The 17,665-nt window shown below is 47.4% G+C and overlaps 1 protein-coding gene across 4 annotated transcripts in view; it reads right to left on the reverse strand.

The window, feature by feature from the left end:
- FBXO34 (F-box protein 34) overlaps positions 1-11,229 on the reverse strand; it is a 44,889-nt gene extending 33,660 nt beyond the window's left edge. For all 4 annotated transcript variants that reach the window (XM_068398788.1, XM_068398786.1, XM_068398787.1 and 1 more), the window contains exon 1: positions 11,123-11,229. The gene's annotated coding sequence lies outside the window, so the exon portion shown is untranslated. The remainder of the gene's footprint in view (positions 1-11,122) is intronic.
- Positions 11,230-17,665: the final 6,436 nt, after the last annotated feature.

A 17,665-nucleotide genomic window follows, 5' to 3' on the forward strand; every position in this document is an offset into this window, starting at 1 on the left:
TGACAATTATGCATGCTCAAAAGCTCACCCATCCTCCCCTCCACCCCAGCGATACCAGTTTGGAGATGGCATGTCTTTAGTTAGACCAACAGCCTTTACCTCACTTATATCCCAGTAAAGTTTCTCTATCTGTGATCATCAACTTCTATGTTTCCTTTTTTTTTTTTTTTTTTTTAATTTCTAGGCTTCTCCAAATGGAAAGCAGCCTGACAGACTCCTGGGTCCTTAACTGTCTTTGTTCTGCCTGGACAGACACCTGATGGAAACCAGTTCCTTGTTGGTGTGCTGTGACCCACGTAACACAAGGGAGGGTTGGGCAATCCCCCGTCTCCCCTAAAAAAGAATTTTAAAAAACCCAACCTTACAACCAATATTAATGCAACTAGCAACAACAACACACTTGCTCCACTACAGATGCAACAATTTTACACTCATATTGAGTTCCTTGACTTTTTTTTTTCCAAGTTAAGCTCTTCCCAAACTCTTAAAAATGTTTTCCCAAAGACTATGGGCCATCCCTACAGGACACTGGTGCCTTCACTTCTTGGATTCAGTCAGGCCAGGGATGAAGTTGTGTTAACTTCACAACATTCATACGCAACCCTTTCCTCACTGGCTACATTTACTGATCCAAAAGAGGAAAAAGGGGAAAAAACCCACACCTTTTAAAGTGGGAAGAACATGCAGAATGCTGCAGAGACATTTGCTACGGAGGTATGTGAACCATTACTATTTATCCTACAATCTACCCCAAAGCCTACAGCTGGCACATCAGCAGACGCCATTTTAACAATCCCAGAAGCTGTTCAAGCCTAACAAAGCAATCGTTAGGAACTAACTGGTTTAGTCCACTGTCAGTGGCAACCCATGCACCATCCGTGGAGGGAGCGTGACCCAAAGGGCTCGGAGCTCCCGTTGGCAGCACGGGCTGTGAAGCTGCATTACAAGATAATTCCCAGTAACCAGCACCAAAGCCGTGTCTCCAACGGCTTCTGCTGCGAGACCAATCCAAAGCAAGTTATTATACATTTTAATATGACTACATCTGCAGTCCTACTGCATCTAAAAAAATCCATAATCATTCTAAGTGAGACACAGGGATTTTTTTCTTAACACCATGGAAGATGGATTCATTGCTATCAGTAATCCTCCCACAGCCCAAATTTCACAAGCGATGGCAGATTTACTTAGATTTCAGACGCATAAACAAGCACCCTTTGCATCGCTTCATTCATGTGCTTAGTAAGATAAAGTTGCCTCGTTAAAAAAAATGACAGTAGAGTCATTTGGAAAGGAAATTAAATGAAAAAAAAAAAAAAGTGAGAAGCCAACAGTCTGTCCCACACTTGATGGCAAGCTCTGGTGCCCTGTTGGTTAAACTGAGGTCCAGAAACCCATTTCCAGAGGACAGGCTTTCCTTAAAGGCTTTTTTTGGAGTTTACTTACCAACTCCTGGACATTTGGCTCAAGCTACCACACCTTGCACACCCTGAACTGTTCAGCAGTGGATGGCCCAGGGTGCAAACGCCCTGTGCAGAGGAGCCCTTCTCTTCCCAGGACGGGGACACGTGCAGGCGGTGAGGAAGGCAAATGAATGAGAAAACGGCAGTCACAGTGATAGTCACAGCAATAGAATCACAGGATCATCTTGGTTGGAAAGGACTTTTAAGATCGAGTCCAACCGTTAAACACCAAAGCAAGAGCAGCCTAGCAGCAGGAGGGTAAGGGGCAGCTCTGCATACGTGTTTACAGGGAACTTCTCTCGACCTCAGGAGTCAGGACATGAGGAAGTACAAAAGGTTTGAAGACATAAATACATGAAGGCCGCAGTCCCAACGCCAGAGCGGAGGCTTCATGATGGAAAGGATTTGTACGCTTTGCTTATTGCGGTGAGGAAAAGTTCAGAACAAAGACCTCAATTAAGAGCTTTACAAGTCAAAATGGAACTGAGTTGCTTCTGGAAGCACGTGAGCTGGAGAACACAAACCCCAGTTCAACCCTAGCTACCATCACTCAATACACAGCAAGTCCTGTTTGAACCCAGTGTCCAAACTCTTTTTAAAAATATAGCCTCCAGTACGACACACCGCAGAAAGCCAAACCACAGGCACAAGCCACGAGTTAGCCTTTGAAGTTTAGATACAACAGAAAATTATTTCACCTACCCAGATGCAGAGATAGCTGCTGCCTTTGATGCTACAAGAAATTTTGGTCTTAAACTGCCCAAGGACTTCAAATTGCTTGTTGGGCTGCAGAGCAGCAACACCCAAGCCTACACATACACAAACATAATTATGCCTGGTCTAGACTTTGGGGAGGAAAAAAAAAATAAAATCTTTTTAGTGATGTTAAGCATGCAAAGAAAATAACAGCATGTACAAAGAAATCTCTAGAGTGTCTTATGAACAAGATTTTATGCTTGGCTTTCTGCCAATTAGAGAGGAATTAAAGAGCCTAGCAATATAACCCCGTTCATCCCAAAGAAGAAACTGCATTCTTATGTGATCAACAGAATAAGAGGGAGGAGGAAAGAGGCACAAAGAGACAGGACTGCAATTGCACAGAGAAAAATAGGAAGTTTCTTACAGTACTGAGACAGAAAACAGGCTAAGACCGTAACACAGAAAATAGTTCCAATTTTAAAATTAATCCTGTCTACTGCATCCAAAAGAAAATTAGCCAGTAAATAACAGCATTCCAATAAAGCAGACAGTATTTTTTACTATAAAATCCCAGTCATTCTAATACTTTACAGATTGTATGCCTCCACTGACCGCCAACCAGCAAAACCAGTAAAAGCAGAAGGTCACAAGAACAAAAGCAAACCAAGTGGAAAAGGCATTGCTAGACACCTTGAGAAGCAGAAAATGTGTCAAAACCCAACTTTTAGTAGGAGAGAAGGTTTAGTAGCTATCTGCAATGACGACTTTATATCCAAACTCTTTGGAGCTTAAGAATTCACATCACGAGACCAGCTTTTAGCAGAATGAGGACCAGGCTTGACATGCCCCAGTTTCCCCAACGTTACTTTTTGAAAACCATCTATACCTAAAATCTTTCAAGTGCTCTTTTCATGCTGCAGAAGAGCAACTGAAACCTAGCTTCTAATGTTACTATTTTAGCATTTGTTTTATGAGAGTTTATTTTCAACCCTATTTTATTTGAATGACAGAAGAAATTTTGGATTAGATTGCAGGTTGAAAGTTACTGGATATGGCAGCAAGCTGCTGTTAGATATATATAAAGTCATTGCAAGGAGGGGAAAAAAAAAGTTACTGAAGCTTACTAAATCAAAGCTTGTAAAACACCAAAGCTAGAGCTAGAGGTAGCTTAGGGGTTGCTAGGGATGTTTAAAGTTAATAAAAGTCTAAATCAAATTGCTGCCGCTTAAGTTTGCCAAAAAATCATGCAAATTTCCCAAGTTCATACATAGTAATTAGCACAGCAAAAAGCGGGTCCCAAGTAAGTGATGAAGTTAGTCTCACTCTTATTTTTCCAGCAGATGGAATTAGCTGTGTGTGAAGTTATTTTTTTGCAATTGGAGATTAAACATATTATCCTGAATATCAATTCAGCAAGTACAGCATATGGGGTACAGGTATACATGGTATCAGGAGTATGCAAAAGCCAACATGAGTCCTCCTTTTCCATCATTCTAAACAGGACACTAGAGAGGTTGGGAGAGGGTTTACTTAGTTAATACTTCATTTTTCACAGAATCACAGAATGTCAGGGATTGGAAGGGACCTCGAAAGATCATCTAGTCCAACCCCCTGCTGGAGCAGGATTACCCAGACCATATCACACAGGAACGCATCCAGGCGGGTTTTGGATGTCTCCAGAGAAGGAGACTCCACAACCTCTCTGGGCAGCCTGTGCCAGTGCTCTGGCACCCTCACTGTAAAGAAGTTTTTCCTCATATTTATGTGGAACCTCCTGTGTTCCAGCTTGTACCCATTGCCCCTTGTCCTGTCATTGGATGTCACTGAGAAGAGCCTGGCTCCATCCTCATGACACTTGCCCTTTACATATTTATAAACATTAATGAGATCACCCCTCAGTCTCCTCTTCTCTAAGCTAAAGAGACCCAGCTCCCTCAGCCTCTCCTCATAAGGGAGATGTTCCACTCCCTTAATCATCTTCGTGGCTCTGCGCTGGACTCTCTCTAGCAGTTCCCTGTCCTTCTTGAACTGAGGGGCGCAGAACTGGACACAATACTCCAGATGTGGCCTCACCAGGGCAGAGTAGAGGAGGAGGAGAACCTCTTTTGACCTGCTAACCACACCCCTTCTAACAACCCCAGGATGCCATTGGCCTTCTTGGCCACAAGGGCACACTGCTGGCTCATGGTCATCCTGCTGTCCACTAGGACCCCCAGGTCCCTTTCCCCTACGCTGCTCTCCAACAGGCCTGTCCCCAACTTGTACTGGTACATGGGGTTGTTCTTGCCCAGATGCAGGACTCTACACTTGCCCTTGTTATAGTTCATTAAATTTCTCCCCGCCCAACTCTCCAGCCTGTCCAGGTCTCTCTGAATGGCTGCGCAGCCTTCCGGTGTGTCAGTCACTCCTCCCAGTTTGGTGTCATCAGCGAACTTGCTGACAGCGCACTCTATTCCCTCATCCAAGTCATTAATGAATATATTGAATAGTACTGGTCCCAGTACCGACCCTTGAGGGATTCCGCTAGACACAGGCCTCCGACTGGACTCTGTCCCATTGACCACCACTCTCTGGCTTCTTTCCTTCAGCCAGTTCACAATCCACCTCACTACCCGATCATCCAGACCACACTTCCTCCGTTTAGCTGCGAGGATGCTGTGGGAGACCGTGTCAAACGCTTTACTGAAATCGAGACAGACCACATCCACAGCTTTACCATCATCTATCCACTGGGTTACGTCCTCATAAAAGGCTATCATGTTGGTTAAGCATGACTTCCCCTTGGTGAAGCCATGTTGAAGCCATTTTTCAAACTGTCTGCAGACAATTTAGCTGAAACAAGTTCTCTCAAAGTACATTAGCGCTAATAGTCCAAACAGGTTCTTCCAAAGAAAAATATCTGCCTTGACTAAAAATAACATCCTCTTGATGTGCTAATCGACAGATCACAAAAAGTCATCCAAATTGCAAGTTCAAACAATGTGCATAAACTGAAAGTCTCCAGTTTTTGCCCATTACTTCTCCAAAACCGGGTTTATAGGCGTATGCATTATATATTGTGTATCACATACTGTAGCGCAGAAATCCAGCTTTTCCATTGCCATTACCAATCTGTCAGTTACTTCATGCTTAAAAAGATACAGCCTTCTCCTAAACCTTGCTATTCTCAAGCTACCTGCCACAGTGTGTGGAGCAACAGCTGAACCTCACGTGTGCCCTTGACGAAAATACTCCACCTGCGTTCCACATTCTGAATTTAGTTCCTCTAAACGTGCGAGCCAAGAGCTGCCCCAGTACAGCAAGTTACTCTCAAAGGCGTTGAAAGACCCAGCAACTTTTCTCAGTTGTTTGCCTGCCTTAACCTTGGTATTTCTATCGTGCTTATAGCAGCACGATCCATACAGAATCAACCAGGTTGGAAGAGACCTCTGGGATCATCGAGTCCAACCATTGCCCTGACACCACCATGGCAACTAGACCAGGGCACTAAGTGCCATGGCCAGGCTTTTCTTAAGCACCTCCAGAGATGGTGACTCCACCACCTCCCTGGGCAGCCCCTTCCAATGCCTAATGACCCCTTCTGAAAAGGACTTCTTCCTAATGTCCAACCTGAATCTCCCCTGGCGAAGCTTGAGGCTGTGTCCTCTTGTCCTATCGCTAGTTGCCTGGGAGAAGAGGCCGACTCCCACTCCACTACAACCTCCCTTCAGACAGCTGTAGACTGCAATAAGGTCACCTCTGAGCCTCCTCTTCTCCAGGCTAAACAGCCCCAGCTCCCTCAGCCGTTCCTCGTAGGTCAGACCCTCCAGACCCTTCACCAGCTTTGTCGCCCTCCTCTGGACTCGCTCCAACACCTCAACATCTTTCTTGAAGTGCAGGGCCCAGAACCATGAAGATGTACGTCAATGCATGCAGCCAGTTTAGGGGGCACTCACCTAGGAGCATCCAATCTCCTCCTGCGAGCATCAGCAAAGTCTTAAGAGCAGGGTGGTCAACCAAAAAAACAGCTACTACACCCAACACGAAGAGAAGGGACAGGCTGCTGCTTGTGTCACACAGGCACCAGCTTCCGAACAGAAATGTGGCGAAGGAAGTGAAAACAAGTCACGAGTCTTTGCTACACGAACATTGCTTTGTAGCTCCAGGTAGCCCAGAAAAGGTTTCCAGAACCTGTGTGTGTGGTACAAAAAGCAGCCAGACCCTACATAATTAAAGAAACATAGGGAGGGGAAAGTAAAGTTTAACTCTAACTTAAAAGTCAAGTAAGTGACACGCTGGATTGAATGCTATTAACCAAAACTGTGCCCATTAAAAGTAGATGTACTGAAAACAGTGGAAACCCTGCCCGAAACAAAACGAGAATTCTCATACAAAAATATTTCTGTGGCCAAACGAAATACTCAGTTTAAGTAAGAAAGCAAGCACTTATACCTATCGTGCTTTCACCCCCTTCTCAACCAGGGAGTTTCATTTATCTCAAAGCAAGCAGAGGAAAACACTTTGATTTTTAAAGTGAGAAAAGCTGCAAAAAATGAAAGCCCTGTCTGGCACGAACGAATAACATTTGAGAAATCAAAAGGAGATCCTCCAAGTTAGGGGAAGGATGAAAACAGCTCTGAATAATTTACTTTGCATAGCCCAGTTCCTGCCAAAACAGTTCTGTAAATCCCATGGTAGTTCAGATAATTTCCATTCTTAGAACAAAAAAAAGCTAGATTGAACATTAGCAACATTAATTGTGTGATATGACCTGAATGATGCAAGAGCAAGTAGTTAAGTGAACCACAACATCTGCTGAATTTTTAATAACCAGTTGTTTTGCTGCAAGGCAGAAGAACATTGTATATTAGCTTCCCAGCGCTGCACAGAATGGCACATTAGGGCAGCAAGATTTTAACTGGCAGAAATTCAGCCTCCGTGCTACCTAAATGCCATTACTTTGCCATGAGCTACAGACATAGCAGGGATTTTTTTTTTTAATCACATGGAAAATAACACTACTTTCTGCACCCCAAGATACCAGTCAGCTGTTTCTTAATGATATATTTATTTTCTTAAAAAGCGGACATTTTCTTAACAGCCATTTATGCATCCCTCTGTAGTATATTTTTACTCTCAAAGCAGTATCAAGTAGTCATGTGGCTGCCCAGCAGCAACTCGCTATCAGATGTAGCTGAACCTCCGATGTGTAGGAGGGTGATCTCTGTAAACATTCGTATTACCTCTGTACTGCAACAGGAGGTGCAACCACAACAGGTTTAGGCACACCTGAGCTATATTTAATCCATCTGCCTCTGATACCCATCGCAATGACACTGCAAACACCTAGTTTTTACCACGAACTGGCTGTCAAAGCGAGTACCATCGATGGGAGTCACACAAGCCCACCCAAAGCCACTCCTGTTGTGATTTCTCTGTGTTTAATACCCAAAATAGCTAGATTAAAACTAACCACCATGCCTACAGCAGTAAATACATCTCCAGTCATGCTCTAGGCATAAGACTGCAACAGCAGGATTAGCAAGTGATACAGCAAATATTCACCTTCTACAACAAGACAAAAAGGAAAACTTATTTGGGGAATAAACACAAATTCCACAGCCACAAATTCCAAATACAAATCCTACAACTACAGCCAGAATCTGCACTATGGACAATTATCCCGATTCATCTCTTAAGGGTAGAAAAAAAGGACAACATTCATACATTAAAAAAAGTCTGTCACGCTGACTTTAATAGATTCTAACTTTAAGAAGCCAATAGAATCAAAATAGCTTAGAAAACAAAACCAGTAAAATATGGCACAAATAAAAACTGAGCAGCCACACATACCAAAGCAGCATTCCTGTGCCCTCTTTACTGCAGAGCTTACAAAGCTGGGAGGTTGATCTCTAACCAGCAACTTTCACTACTAAGATCCCCTTCAAAGGCTTAATGTATGGCTAGGACCATCGAGTAAGACATCCACTGACCAAATAATCCCCAAGAGCCAAAAAAAGCAGCAGACACAGACAAGAGAGATGCTTCCAAAGCTGCATTATCTTTAATCATAGGCTTAGGACCAGTCCTATGTTTTCCTTACAGACTCAACTACCAGGTGGTAGTAGCAGTAGTACAAGAAAAGCTGCTATCTTCTCTGAAACCAGGTATCAAACCTGCAAGGGGAATACAGAAACATGCCATATCTGCTGGTAATAAAGCAACCAGTGTTTGAGGATTATACCGAATTGTTTGTTTTGCTACGCCACAGGGCAGCGAGAAGTGAAAATAACACGTTGTGATGAGCGTGTTGACACCTGGAACCTCAGGGATAGTTACTACCTAGGTAGTATGGTGTGTCTACTACACAGTATTCAACTTCACAGCAGCAGAAATCGACCTTGGCACCTCTGTACCCCAAAACCACAGCCCTTCCTGGCATGGGAACTCCAGGCCAGTCTCTATGAACACAAGCTCTTGCTGCTATTCAAGCCAGCGGAGAGCTCACCAACGCCGCGCTACACGGCCACAGCATGCTACGAGACGAGCTTCCAGTTTTAAGGGACACAGAAAGATGTTTTATACGCCTGTAAGAAAATTAGTTGCAGCTTAGCACTTGACAAGTCACTCACGCTTCTTCACGATCCTTATCTAAATGGAGAAAAGATTTTAAAGAGCATTTAGTGCAAGTGAAATGTACCCAGCTTCCTCCTCAACCTCTGCTCGCTCTCCAATTAAACATGAGACAGACAACTTAGTCATACTGAGTGTGCAAGATGATTTTAAGACACTGGTATTAAATCAAATCCCACAACTTTTCACACCTATTCAAATGGAACATTGTCATTAGAAGGGGAGATTTTGATAAGTGCGATGCAATTAACAGACACCGCCTTCGTTAGCAGGCTGCCTGTGATGAAGCCCAGGCTCCTTGACATTCCATTTCTTCCCCTCAAAGGCTCTGTGCTACAGCAAATTTATGGTTTTTAGCACGTAAGAGGAGAATTGGGCACGTTACCTTCAAAACCAGTCAATAAGGCTCTTTCACTCAGGGCCGGGGAAGGCGGGTGGCTGCTGGAAAGCAATACAAGGCGCTCCCTTCCCCCTCCGCTCAGGACCCAAAAACGCTGCATTCAAAACACTCCCATCCCCTGCAGCAAGGGATTAGCTATTTATTAAAAAGGAATCGAAACACTGTAAAAGGCTGCCAGTTAAGATTTCAAGGGTGAAAAAAAATAATAAATATGCAACTCTGGTGCAACTGGAGCCGCATTAGGAATTCTTCTGGGCACTGAAGAACAACCAGCTCAGACGTAAGCAGGATGTCATTTGTCCGGATGATGCTGATCAAACAGCTCAAAAGGAGAACTGAACTAGATTATTTTTTTTGGCCAGTCATTTTGCTGCCTCCACGTTAAGCAGTAACAACATTAACAACCTACAGGCATTTATGGATTTAGACTTTGGACGTCCAAAACAACTCCACACTTATTTTTTTTGTTGTTTTTTTTGTCTCTTCTCTAGGGGTAACAGACAATTACAACGGCCAATTACGTAAAACCTTTCATCCGAGAAAACACGAAGCACTACGCAAACACTCATTAAGACTCGCGACTCGAGTCCGTGCCGCACGTTAGCTGCTTTCAAAGCTAACCTGGATATCTCGAGCTACCAAAACTGGATCCGGAGAGCCGTGGCACAGCCAAGATAGCACGCAGCACAGCAGGGTTAACCACTCGAGCATTTACACAACTTCACAGGCGGGTTTTACAGCCCGCAACGAACCCCGAGCTGCTCTGGCTGTGCTTTACAGCCCCATCCAACCCGGTTATTTAGAAGCAAAGCAGAGACCTGCGCTGCTGTAGAAAGCACCTCGCAGGACAAGCGTTAGATCCACTTCTCCGACTGATACAATGAGATTTTTCCGACTGGAAGCCACACGGCGCAAGTCAATAACCTCAGTTTACTGAAGAAATTAAAAGCTACGCTTATTGTTTCGAGTATGGCCTTGGAGGAAGTAATTCTGAGAAGAAATCACTTCCACTGTAATTGTACTTTTAACCTTTCCTCAGGTTCTTACACCATCCCCACGCGAACACATTATTAGAAGCGTTATCTACAGTATCTAATGATGATTAAAGCTTTCTTTTTGGATCCCTGTTTATGTTTACCGAGCTTCACAGTCCTTCCCCCTGGAAGGCTGAGAGCTGTATGAAACACGGGGTAAGACCTGCAGACAAACGCGACCAGGAAGTGACAGTACTGAGAAAATCAAAATTCGGGGAAAAAAACACGTAGGGGGTTGGTTTTGTTGGGGTTATTTTAAAGAAAAACCACACGTGCCTGCCCGCAGGCCCACGAAGAGACCGTGACCCACAGAAAGCAGAGGGGTGAGGACGAACCCCCGCTCTCCCCGGACCACGCGTGGGTCGGCGGCGGGGGGCGATCGCGTTACGCAACCGCCGGGGAGGAGAGATGCTCCGTGACCGGGGGGACGGGACCCGGCACCCACGGAGCCGTCCTGCCCCCCGCCTCCACCGCCACCGCAGCGGGCTCCCGCTGTCAGACCCGGCGGGCCCGGGAGGCGGGAAGGCCACGGGAGCGCTGCCAGCGGAGCCGGGGAGGGAGCACAACCAATCCCCCCGGCACCGCGGAGGAGGGCGCCGGCGCTGAGGGGAGCACCGGGAGCAAAATAAACCAAAATAAACCCGAGAAGCGGCGGCGGGGAAGAGCAGTGCCGGGGGAGCGAGGAGGCCCCGGTGCCCTCCGCGGGGCCCGGCGCCGCGCAGCCCCGTCCGGCGGGCGGCCAACGGCCCCTCGGCGGCCCCCGGAGCCGCCATGGCCGGCCGGGAGAGCGGGCGGTGCGTGCGGGGCCTGCTCGCCGCCCACCTGCCCGCCCCGGCCCGCGGCCCCGCGCCGAACGGCCGCCCCCCCCCCCCCCGCCTCCCCGTCCCAGCCCCGGCGCGCCGCGAGAAGCCTACCCGGAGCGGGGCCGGCCGCGCTCCTGCGGGGAGGAGGGGGTGTCCCGGCAGCGAGCTGCGCGGAGCCGCCAGCCCGGGCTCGGCGCGGCCGGATCCCCCCTGCGCCCAGCCGCGGCGGCGGGAGGAGCCGCGCCGGCAGCGCCAATCCGCGCCCGGGGCGGGGCGGAGCGGGACGGGCCCGGGCCCGCCGGGGAGGGCCCCGGCACCGCCGGCCGCCCCCGCGCAGTGCCAGGCACCGGCCGCGCCGCCGCGCCAGGCACCGGCCGCAGGGGTGGGGGTCCGACTCGGGGCCTCTCGGGTCTCCTCAGGGCCCCGGGGCTCCGCTCCGCGGCCCTTCGCGGGCCCGCAGCTTTCCTCAGGGCCTCAACGGTCTCCTTAGGCCCGCGAGGTCCTGGCCGGCAGGTTCAAGGCCAGGGAGGTTTGAAGGCAGACCCCGGTGCTGGGGACCGGCAGGGTCGGGGCCTCCCCGTAGTCCCCAGCGCTGGCAGGCGTGGGACCCCCGCAGTCTCGCTTGCCCTGGTGTCTCCAGGCCCGGACCTTAATGCTGGGGTGCTGGTTGCTGTGAGTTTCAGCGACCAACGTGGCACTGAAAGCAACGGGGTGCCAGCTCCCAGCCCACTGCATGGCACCGGCAGCTTACGAGTGGATTTAATAAGGCTAAAAATCTATTTCTAAATCTAAAAACCTAATAAGGCTAAAAATCTATTGGCCTCTGCAGGAGGTCAAAGAAACTCATCTGATAGACCTTCTGGCTTTAAAATTTACTTAACTCCTTACTGCAGGGCCAAAAGAGCTGCTGGGAGGTTACTGGGAGTGTGAAGGGGTAGTCCTTCAGGGTACTGGAACCCCACCAGCACAGTGCCAGCCTTGCCAGCTAGCTTGTTTTTCCAACGTTGCCTCCCCGGCACAGTCACTAAATACCCTTTGCCATCATCTGTGCAGATGCTGCTCTAGACAGAGGAAAACACGCTGCTGTTCCTGGTGTAGATGTATCCTAGGAGGCATGGCAGCACAGATCCCAGCCATCTTCTCTGTGCCATCCTTGTGAAGCCCTCAGCCTGCAGGGAGATAGAGACGGGCACCCAGGAAGTCCTCTGAAACCAAAGGTATTGAGAACAAGAGTGAAATGCAAAGCGAAGGCACTGGGAAAAGGGGAATGAAGTGGTGGCACCAGATGGTAGCTTGAGCCTAAGGGGTTCCTGCAGGAAGGAGCCTCACCCCTCCTCAAAAGAAGATTTCAGCAGTTCGTTTGTGCTTAGAGGGAAGCGAGGAGGGATGCAGGTCCCCAACGGGGACCACAGATGATCCAGGGTAAGAGCAAGGCTAGCAAACCAAAAAGGCCTGGTTTCTCAACCTTCAGGAGGTCAGCAATGAAGGCACTGCTTATTCTCTGTAATGCAATACTGGGAGAAGATCCTTGAGACCGTTCTCAAGTATGCTGTGCTGTGTGTCAGCACAGCACTGCGCCGCAGTAGATCTGACAAGGGGCAGAGCTAATTAGCCAAGGTACAGGATCACATTAACATGGCGTCTCAGATGGCTGAGGTGAATCTCCCAAAGCCTCTGGAGCCCCTGTTGACTACAGCCGCTATATACAAAGACAAAGCGAGGACGGGAGGGAAGATAGAGGTAAAATGAGTTGCTAAATGCCATTTGCTGCTAAGTGACTTCTAATGATTAAATAACCTTTCTCCCCCCCCCCGCCCCACAGGGCATTTAGTGATAATATAAGAAAGATTTTGCACATTGTTTAGCTTGCGTGGCCATCTGGCACTTTTGCATTTCAGTAGCCTTGAACATTAAAAAAACAATAGATAAAGAAAACCAGTCCTATCTTATCAGAGACCTGGAGAAGTTTAACTCTGTCAGAGTACATAGGATTAACCCAGTCGTTATAGCTCTTTTCTTGTTTCCATCTTAATTAACAGTCATATTCCTCAAAGCGTTGTTGTACTCTCTAAACCAGGCTGTTCCTTATCGCTTTTGTTTTTGCTTTAGCTGTGAAACACTTAACTCCAGCAGTCACATCCAACTTCCTTACGAGATGTTCTGCTTCTGAGCAATGGAGACACAAAGGAGATGCATGCTGAGAAAAAATACATACAGGCTTTAAGAAAAAAGAAAAAATACTAGAAGTCATGTCTAAGCTAGGGAAAAGGATGCTCTTTTCATATGAAAACACAATGGTCCTGGCCTAACTCGATTAGAAACCTATTTAACGCTGCTGAAACATCATCTAATACCACAGCACTAAGCGGTTTCTTCATCTGCTTTTGCTAAAGGGGATAAAAGCACAATTCCCCCAAAGTAACCCACTGCAAAGTCCCTGGAAACAAAAAAAAGTTTGGTCAGCTCAGCAGTGGTTTATGGTTGAATCCAGCATTTATTCGTGGGCTAATTCCCGCTCCCCTCTTCCCCATGGAAGAAAACCAAAAAGGTTTGAGTCTGTTTGAAAAGAAATGTGATTTCCTTGAGAATGTGGCTTTGGGCCTCGGAGTATGAAATCGGCTGCAGGATGCTTTCACCTGCAGTGCTAGAGCAGGTTTTTGAGTGAAATCTCTTAACAGCAGGGAACATTTGGTGTAAACGTACTGTAAATAACAGGATGTAAAGATATGCTGAGATAAAAACTACTCAGGCTTTGTTTCCAACTGTACTTCGCATTATAAGATTGCTAGTTTGCATTTTAGACTAGCTCCAGTGGAAGCTGGGAGCTTATAAATGCGCTACAACACCTAGCTGTTAGGTATCAGGCTGCCGGAGTGCAATATAATACCCAGAGTCGGGTACCTCTATTTATAGCCCAAAAAGTGTTAAGACACCTCCCAAGGGCGATGGAAACTCCCACCTACCGAGCAGAGACCTGGTTGCAGGAAACATCAAACAAGGGATGTATGAGACCTGCTTTGCATAGCCAGTGTGTGGGTGTTTCCATCAGCTTGGGATCCCGGGCCCAGACATCTGGGGTGTAGGAGTCTCTAAGGGTTCTTTGAAGGAACAGAACCCTTAGAGGTCCTTTGAAGGGTTCTTTGAAGGAACAGAGCAAGGTTACCCGTTTCTGTTTAACACCGTGGGCTGTAGAGGTTGCATTTGATGTAGTTTGTTGTCTGTGCTCATCTAGGTGGTAGAGCAAATACTCAGGAAATGGAGGATGCTCTCCAAACTAATCCTGGTGAGAGTCCAAATGTGTATCTCTCCTGCCTGCTCGGACCGTACCCTCTTCCCAGGCTACAAGCTGAGGCATTACGGTTTGGTGGGTGGCTACCTCACACTCCTGTGAAAAACGTGCTGCTGTGTAAAATGAAACCCAAACAGCAGAGCAAGAAAATGCAGTAGAAGGCTTAACTGTGTTTCCTCATCACTGTAAGACAGGAATTTTGCTTCTATTTTCTGCTCCTAGAATTTGTTCTGGTTTTTAAACTAGCAAACACTTCAGATGAAAAGCGTAAGCAGAAGTGGGAACAACAGCCAATGCGCCGTAATGGTTTTGGTGCACAACACTCGATCAAGAGGCTATCAATTAAATTTGGCAGGAGGACTTTTGACAAGGGCGAGTAGCAATAGGACGAGGGGGAACAGTTTTAAACTGAAAGAGGGGAGATTTAGATTAGATATTAGGAAGAAATTCTTGACTGTGAGGGTGGTGAGACACTGGCCCAGGTTGCCCAGAGAAGCTGTGGCTGCCCCCTCCCTGGCAGTGTTCAAGGCCAGGTTGGATGGGGCTTGGAGCAACCTGGTCTGGTGGAAGGTGTCCCTGCCTGTGGCAGGGGATTGGAACTGGATGATCTTTAAGGTCCCTTCCAAGCCAAACCACACCATAATTCTGTGACTACTCTGTGTCCTCTGCAGCATCGTGCTGGGCTCCACACACAGTAGTTTGCGTACAGAGGATCTTCTTTGACTCCATGCAAGTGGCAAGTATGTGGTGCTGTGGGCTACAGCTTTGTAACTCCATTTGTGTGAACTTTCACGAAAAATATATTCAGAAATTGTAATTATTTCACGGCTAAAGTTGGAGATAGGTTTCCCTACGTGCTCCATATTGCTCTTCAGTAATGTGCATTTATGCAAGGGTGGAAAGAATTACCCTCACAAACAATATCCCATGTGAACAAATGAAGAGTAGAAAGAGCAAGTTAGGAGATTTCCACATAATGATCTCTCCTCGGTACAAAATGTATCCAATAATGACAGTTGCCTTGTCAAGAAACAGATGAATTCAAATTGGTTCTCAAAACTTCAGTGGCTAAAATGTAGGCATATAATCATAAAATCATCAGGACTGTGTGAGAATGATGCAATTAATCTTTCAGGAATGTATAACATCTGTACAGGAGAATGAGTTTATATATTCATATTGCTCGTTTCTCTCTGTGAAATGGTATTGTGTTTATTCCTCTTAAAATCAGCAGCAATCAGGAATTTGGTTGAAAAAAATTATTAGTGTTTTATCTTAGAGTGACATTACAATACTTTAAAATCATGGCATTATTCAAATACATCAAGACCCTTGTGGTGACCTAGATACTGTTAGTGGAAGGTGTCACTGCAGCGTGTTAAGGAAACCCATTCTGGCTTTAACCTCGTTAGCTCAGGTAACAGCCAGCGAAGGTGCACGGCAGAGCCTGCGCCTGCCAAGGACCCGAGCTGGGTACTCGGGTTACCAGTCTGCCTTGAAGCACGTACTGCCACGTTATCACCGATGTGATTTGAGTTAGTGAGATTAAAGCCCCGTCTATATTGCAGCCACGCTTCCTAAGTTCAGTATCAACACCCACTTGAGTGGGAACTAGCAAATGCGCCAGTCTAGACACTCTGAGGAATAAACAAGTATTGTTTTGGCATAAAAGAGTCCTTCAGATGTACGTATACAGTAAGAACAAATGATTTTTTGCTTGGAAGGAAGACACTCCTAAACTCCTTTTTTCTGTAAAACTTGTGGTTCAGCATGACTCACATCATTGGACTATATCCTAAGGCAGAACTGCTGAATGCCCTCAAATTCCACTGATTTGGTAGAAATAGGGGAGCAACAAAAATCAGCAAACACTGAGGACTGCATTGGATTGGACTCTGTGGGCAGAGTCCACAAATATGAACTCCTGTAGCTCTGTTGTTTAATTGGATCTTTTTCATACCATTGGGGAACCTGGCAGCAGTCAGTAACCTCCATACTCATCTTTTATAGGAAATCAACGATTTTTGGATTAGTCCAGATGTCCAAAGTTTGTGAATCTTTGCTATATCCCCTGGCAGTCTGTACAGGGAACCTGGGGGTGACATTTCTCCGACTCCTACAATCCATGACGTGCAGAGCAGCTGCACATCATAGAATCATCGTCACAGAATCATAGCGTGGTTTGGGTTGGAAAATGATGCAAGACAGATCGCTACTGCAGGGAGCAGCTCTGTGCTCTGACCAAATGGTCTTTGATGGGTGACGAGAAGCTCACCATGAGCCGGCAACGTGCGCTTGCAGCCCAGAAAGCCAACCGTACCCTGGGCTGCATCCCCAGCAGCGTGGCCAGCAGGGTGAGGGAGGGGATTCTGCCCCTCTGCTCCTCTCGTGAGACCCCCCCTGCAGTGCTGCGTCCAGCTCTGGGGCCCCCAGCAGAAGAAGGACACGGAGCTGTTGGAACAAGTCCAGAGGAGGCCACGAAGATGCTCAGAGGGCTGGAGCACCTCTGCTCTGGAGACAGGCTGAGAGAGTTGGGGCTGTTCAGCTTGGAGAAGAGAAGGCTCTGAGGAGACCTTCTAGCAGCCTTCCAGTGCCTGAAGGGGCTACAGGAAAGTGGGAGAGGGGCTTTTTACAAGGGCATGGAGTGACAGGATGAGGGGGAATGGTTTTAAACTGAAAGAGGGGAGATTTAGATGAGATATGAGGAAGAAATTCTTTGCTATGAGGGTGGTGAGGCACTGGCCCAGGTTGCCCAGAGAAGCTGTGGCTGCCCCCTCCCTGGCAGTGCTCAAGGCCAGGTTGGATGGGGCTTGGAGCAACCTGGTCTGGTGGAAGGTGTCCCTGCCTGTGGCAGGGGTTTGGAACTGGATGGTCTTTAAGGTCCCTTCCAACCCAAACCGTCCTGTGATTCTATGATTCTAATCCACTTACTGCTGCCTTCTTTCACTGTAATCGCGTTGATGTAAAAATCCACTGTCATATTACTGTCACTCCGTATGGAGGCCCTGCATTTTTAGGCTGTCCTCCAGGTGTGGTTGCCCTCCGCCGGTTACCACCGCGCCTGCTGCTCAGCAGTTTCCTGTTTGGCAACAACTCTCCTCCAACGCCGTCTCCATTTTCGCAGTGCCACCAAGCGGCCCCGCTCCTCTCACTTGGCATTTTAAGTTTGCAATTATGATTTATAAACCAAGGCAGCACAAACTGTCTTGCAGATGAGAATCGCGTTAAACACAACCCACCCCAGCTAAACCGCAGGGTCCGTACGATGCCAGTACAGGAGGGAATAAAGAGGCAGGAAACCTCGGCACAGCCCCGGGCCCCTCAAAGCCTGTGGAAACGCGGCTTCGGTCCCTCAGGAGGCGGCA

Source organism: Nyctibius grandis, chromosome 4 (assembly GCF_013368605.1).
Source record: "Nyctibius grandis isolate bNycGra1 chromosome 4, bNycGra1.pri, whole genome shotgun sequence".
Classification (NCBI taxonomy): Eukaryota; Metazoa; Chordata; class Aves; order Nyctibiiformes; family Nyctibiidae; genus Nyctibius; species Nyctibius grandis.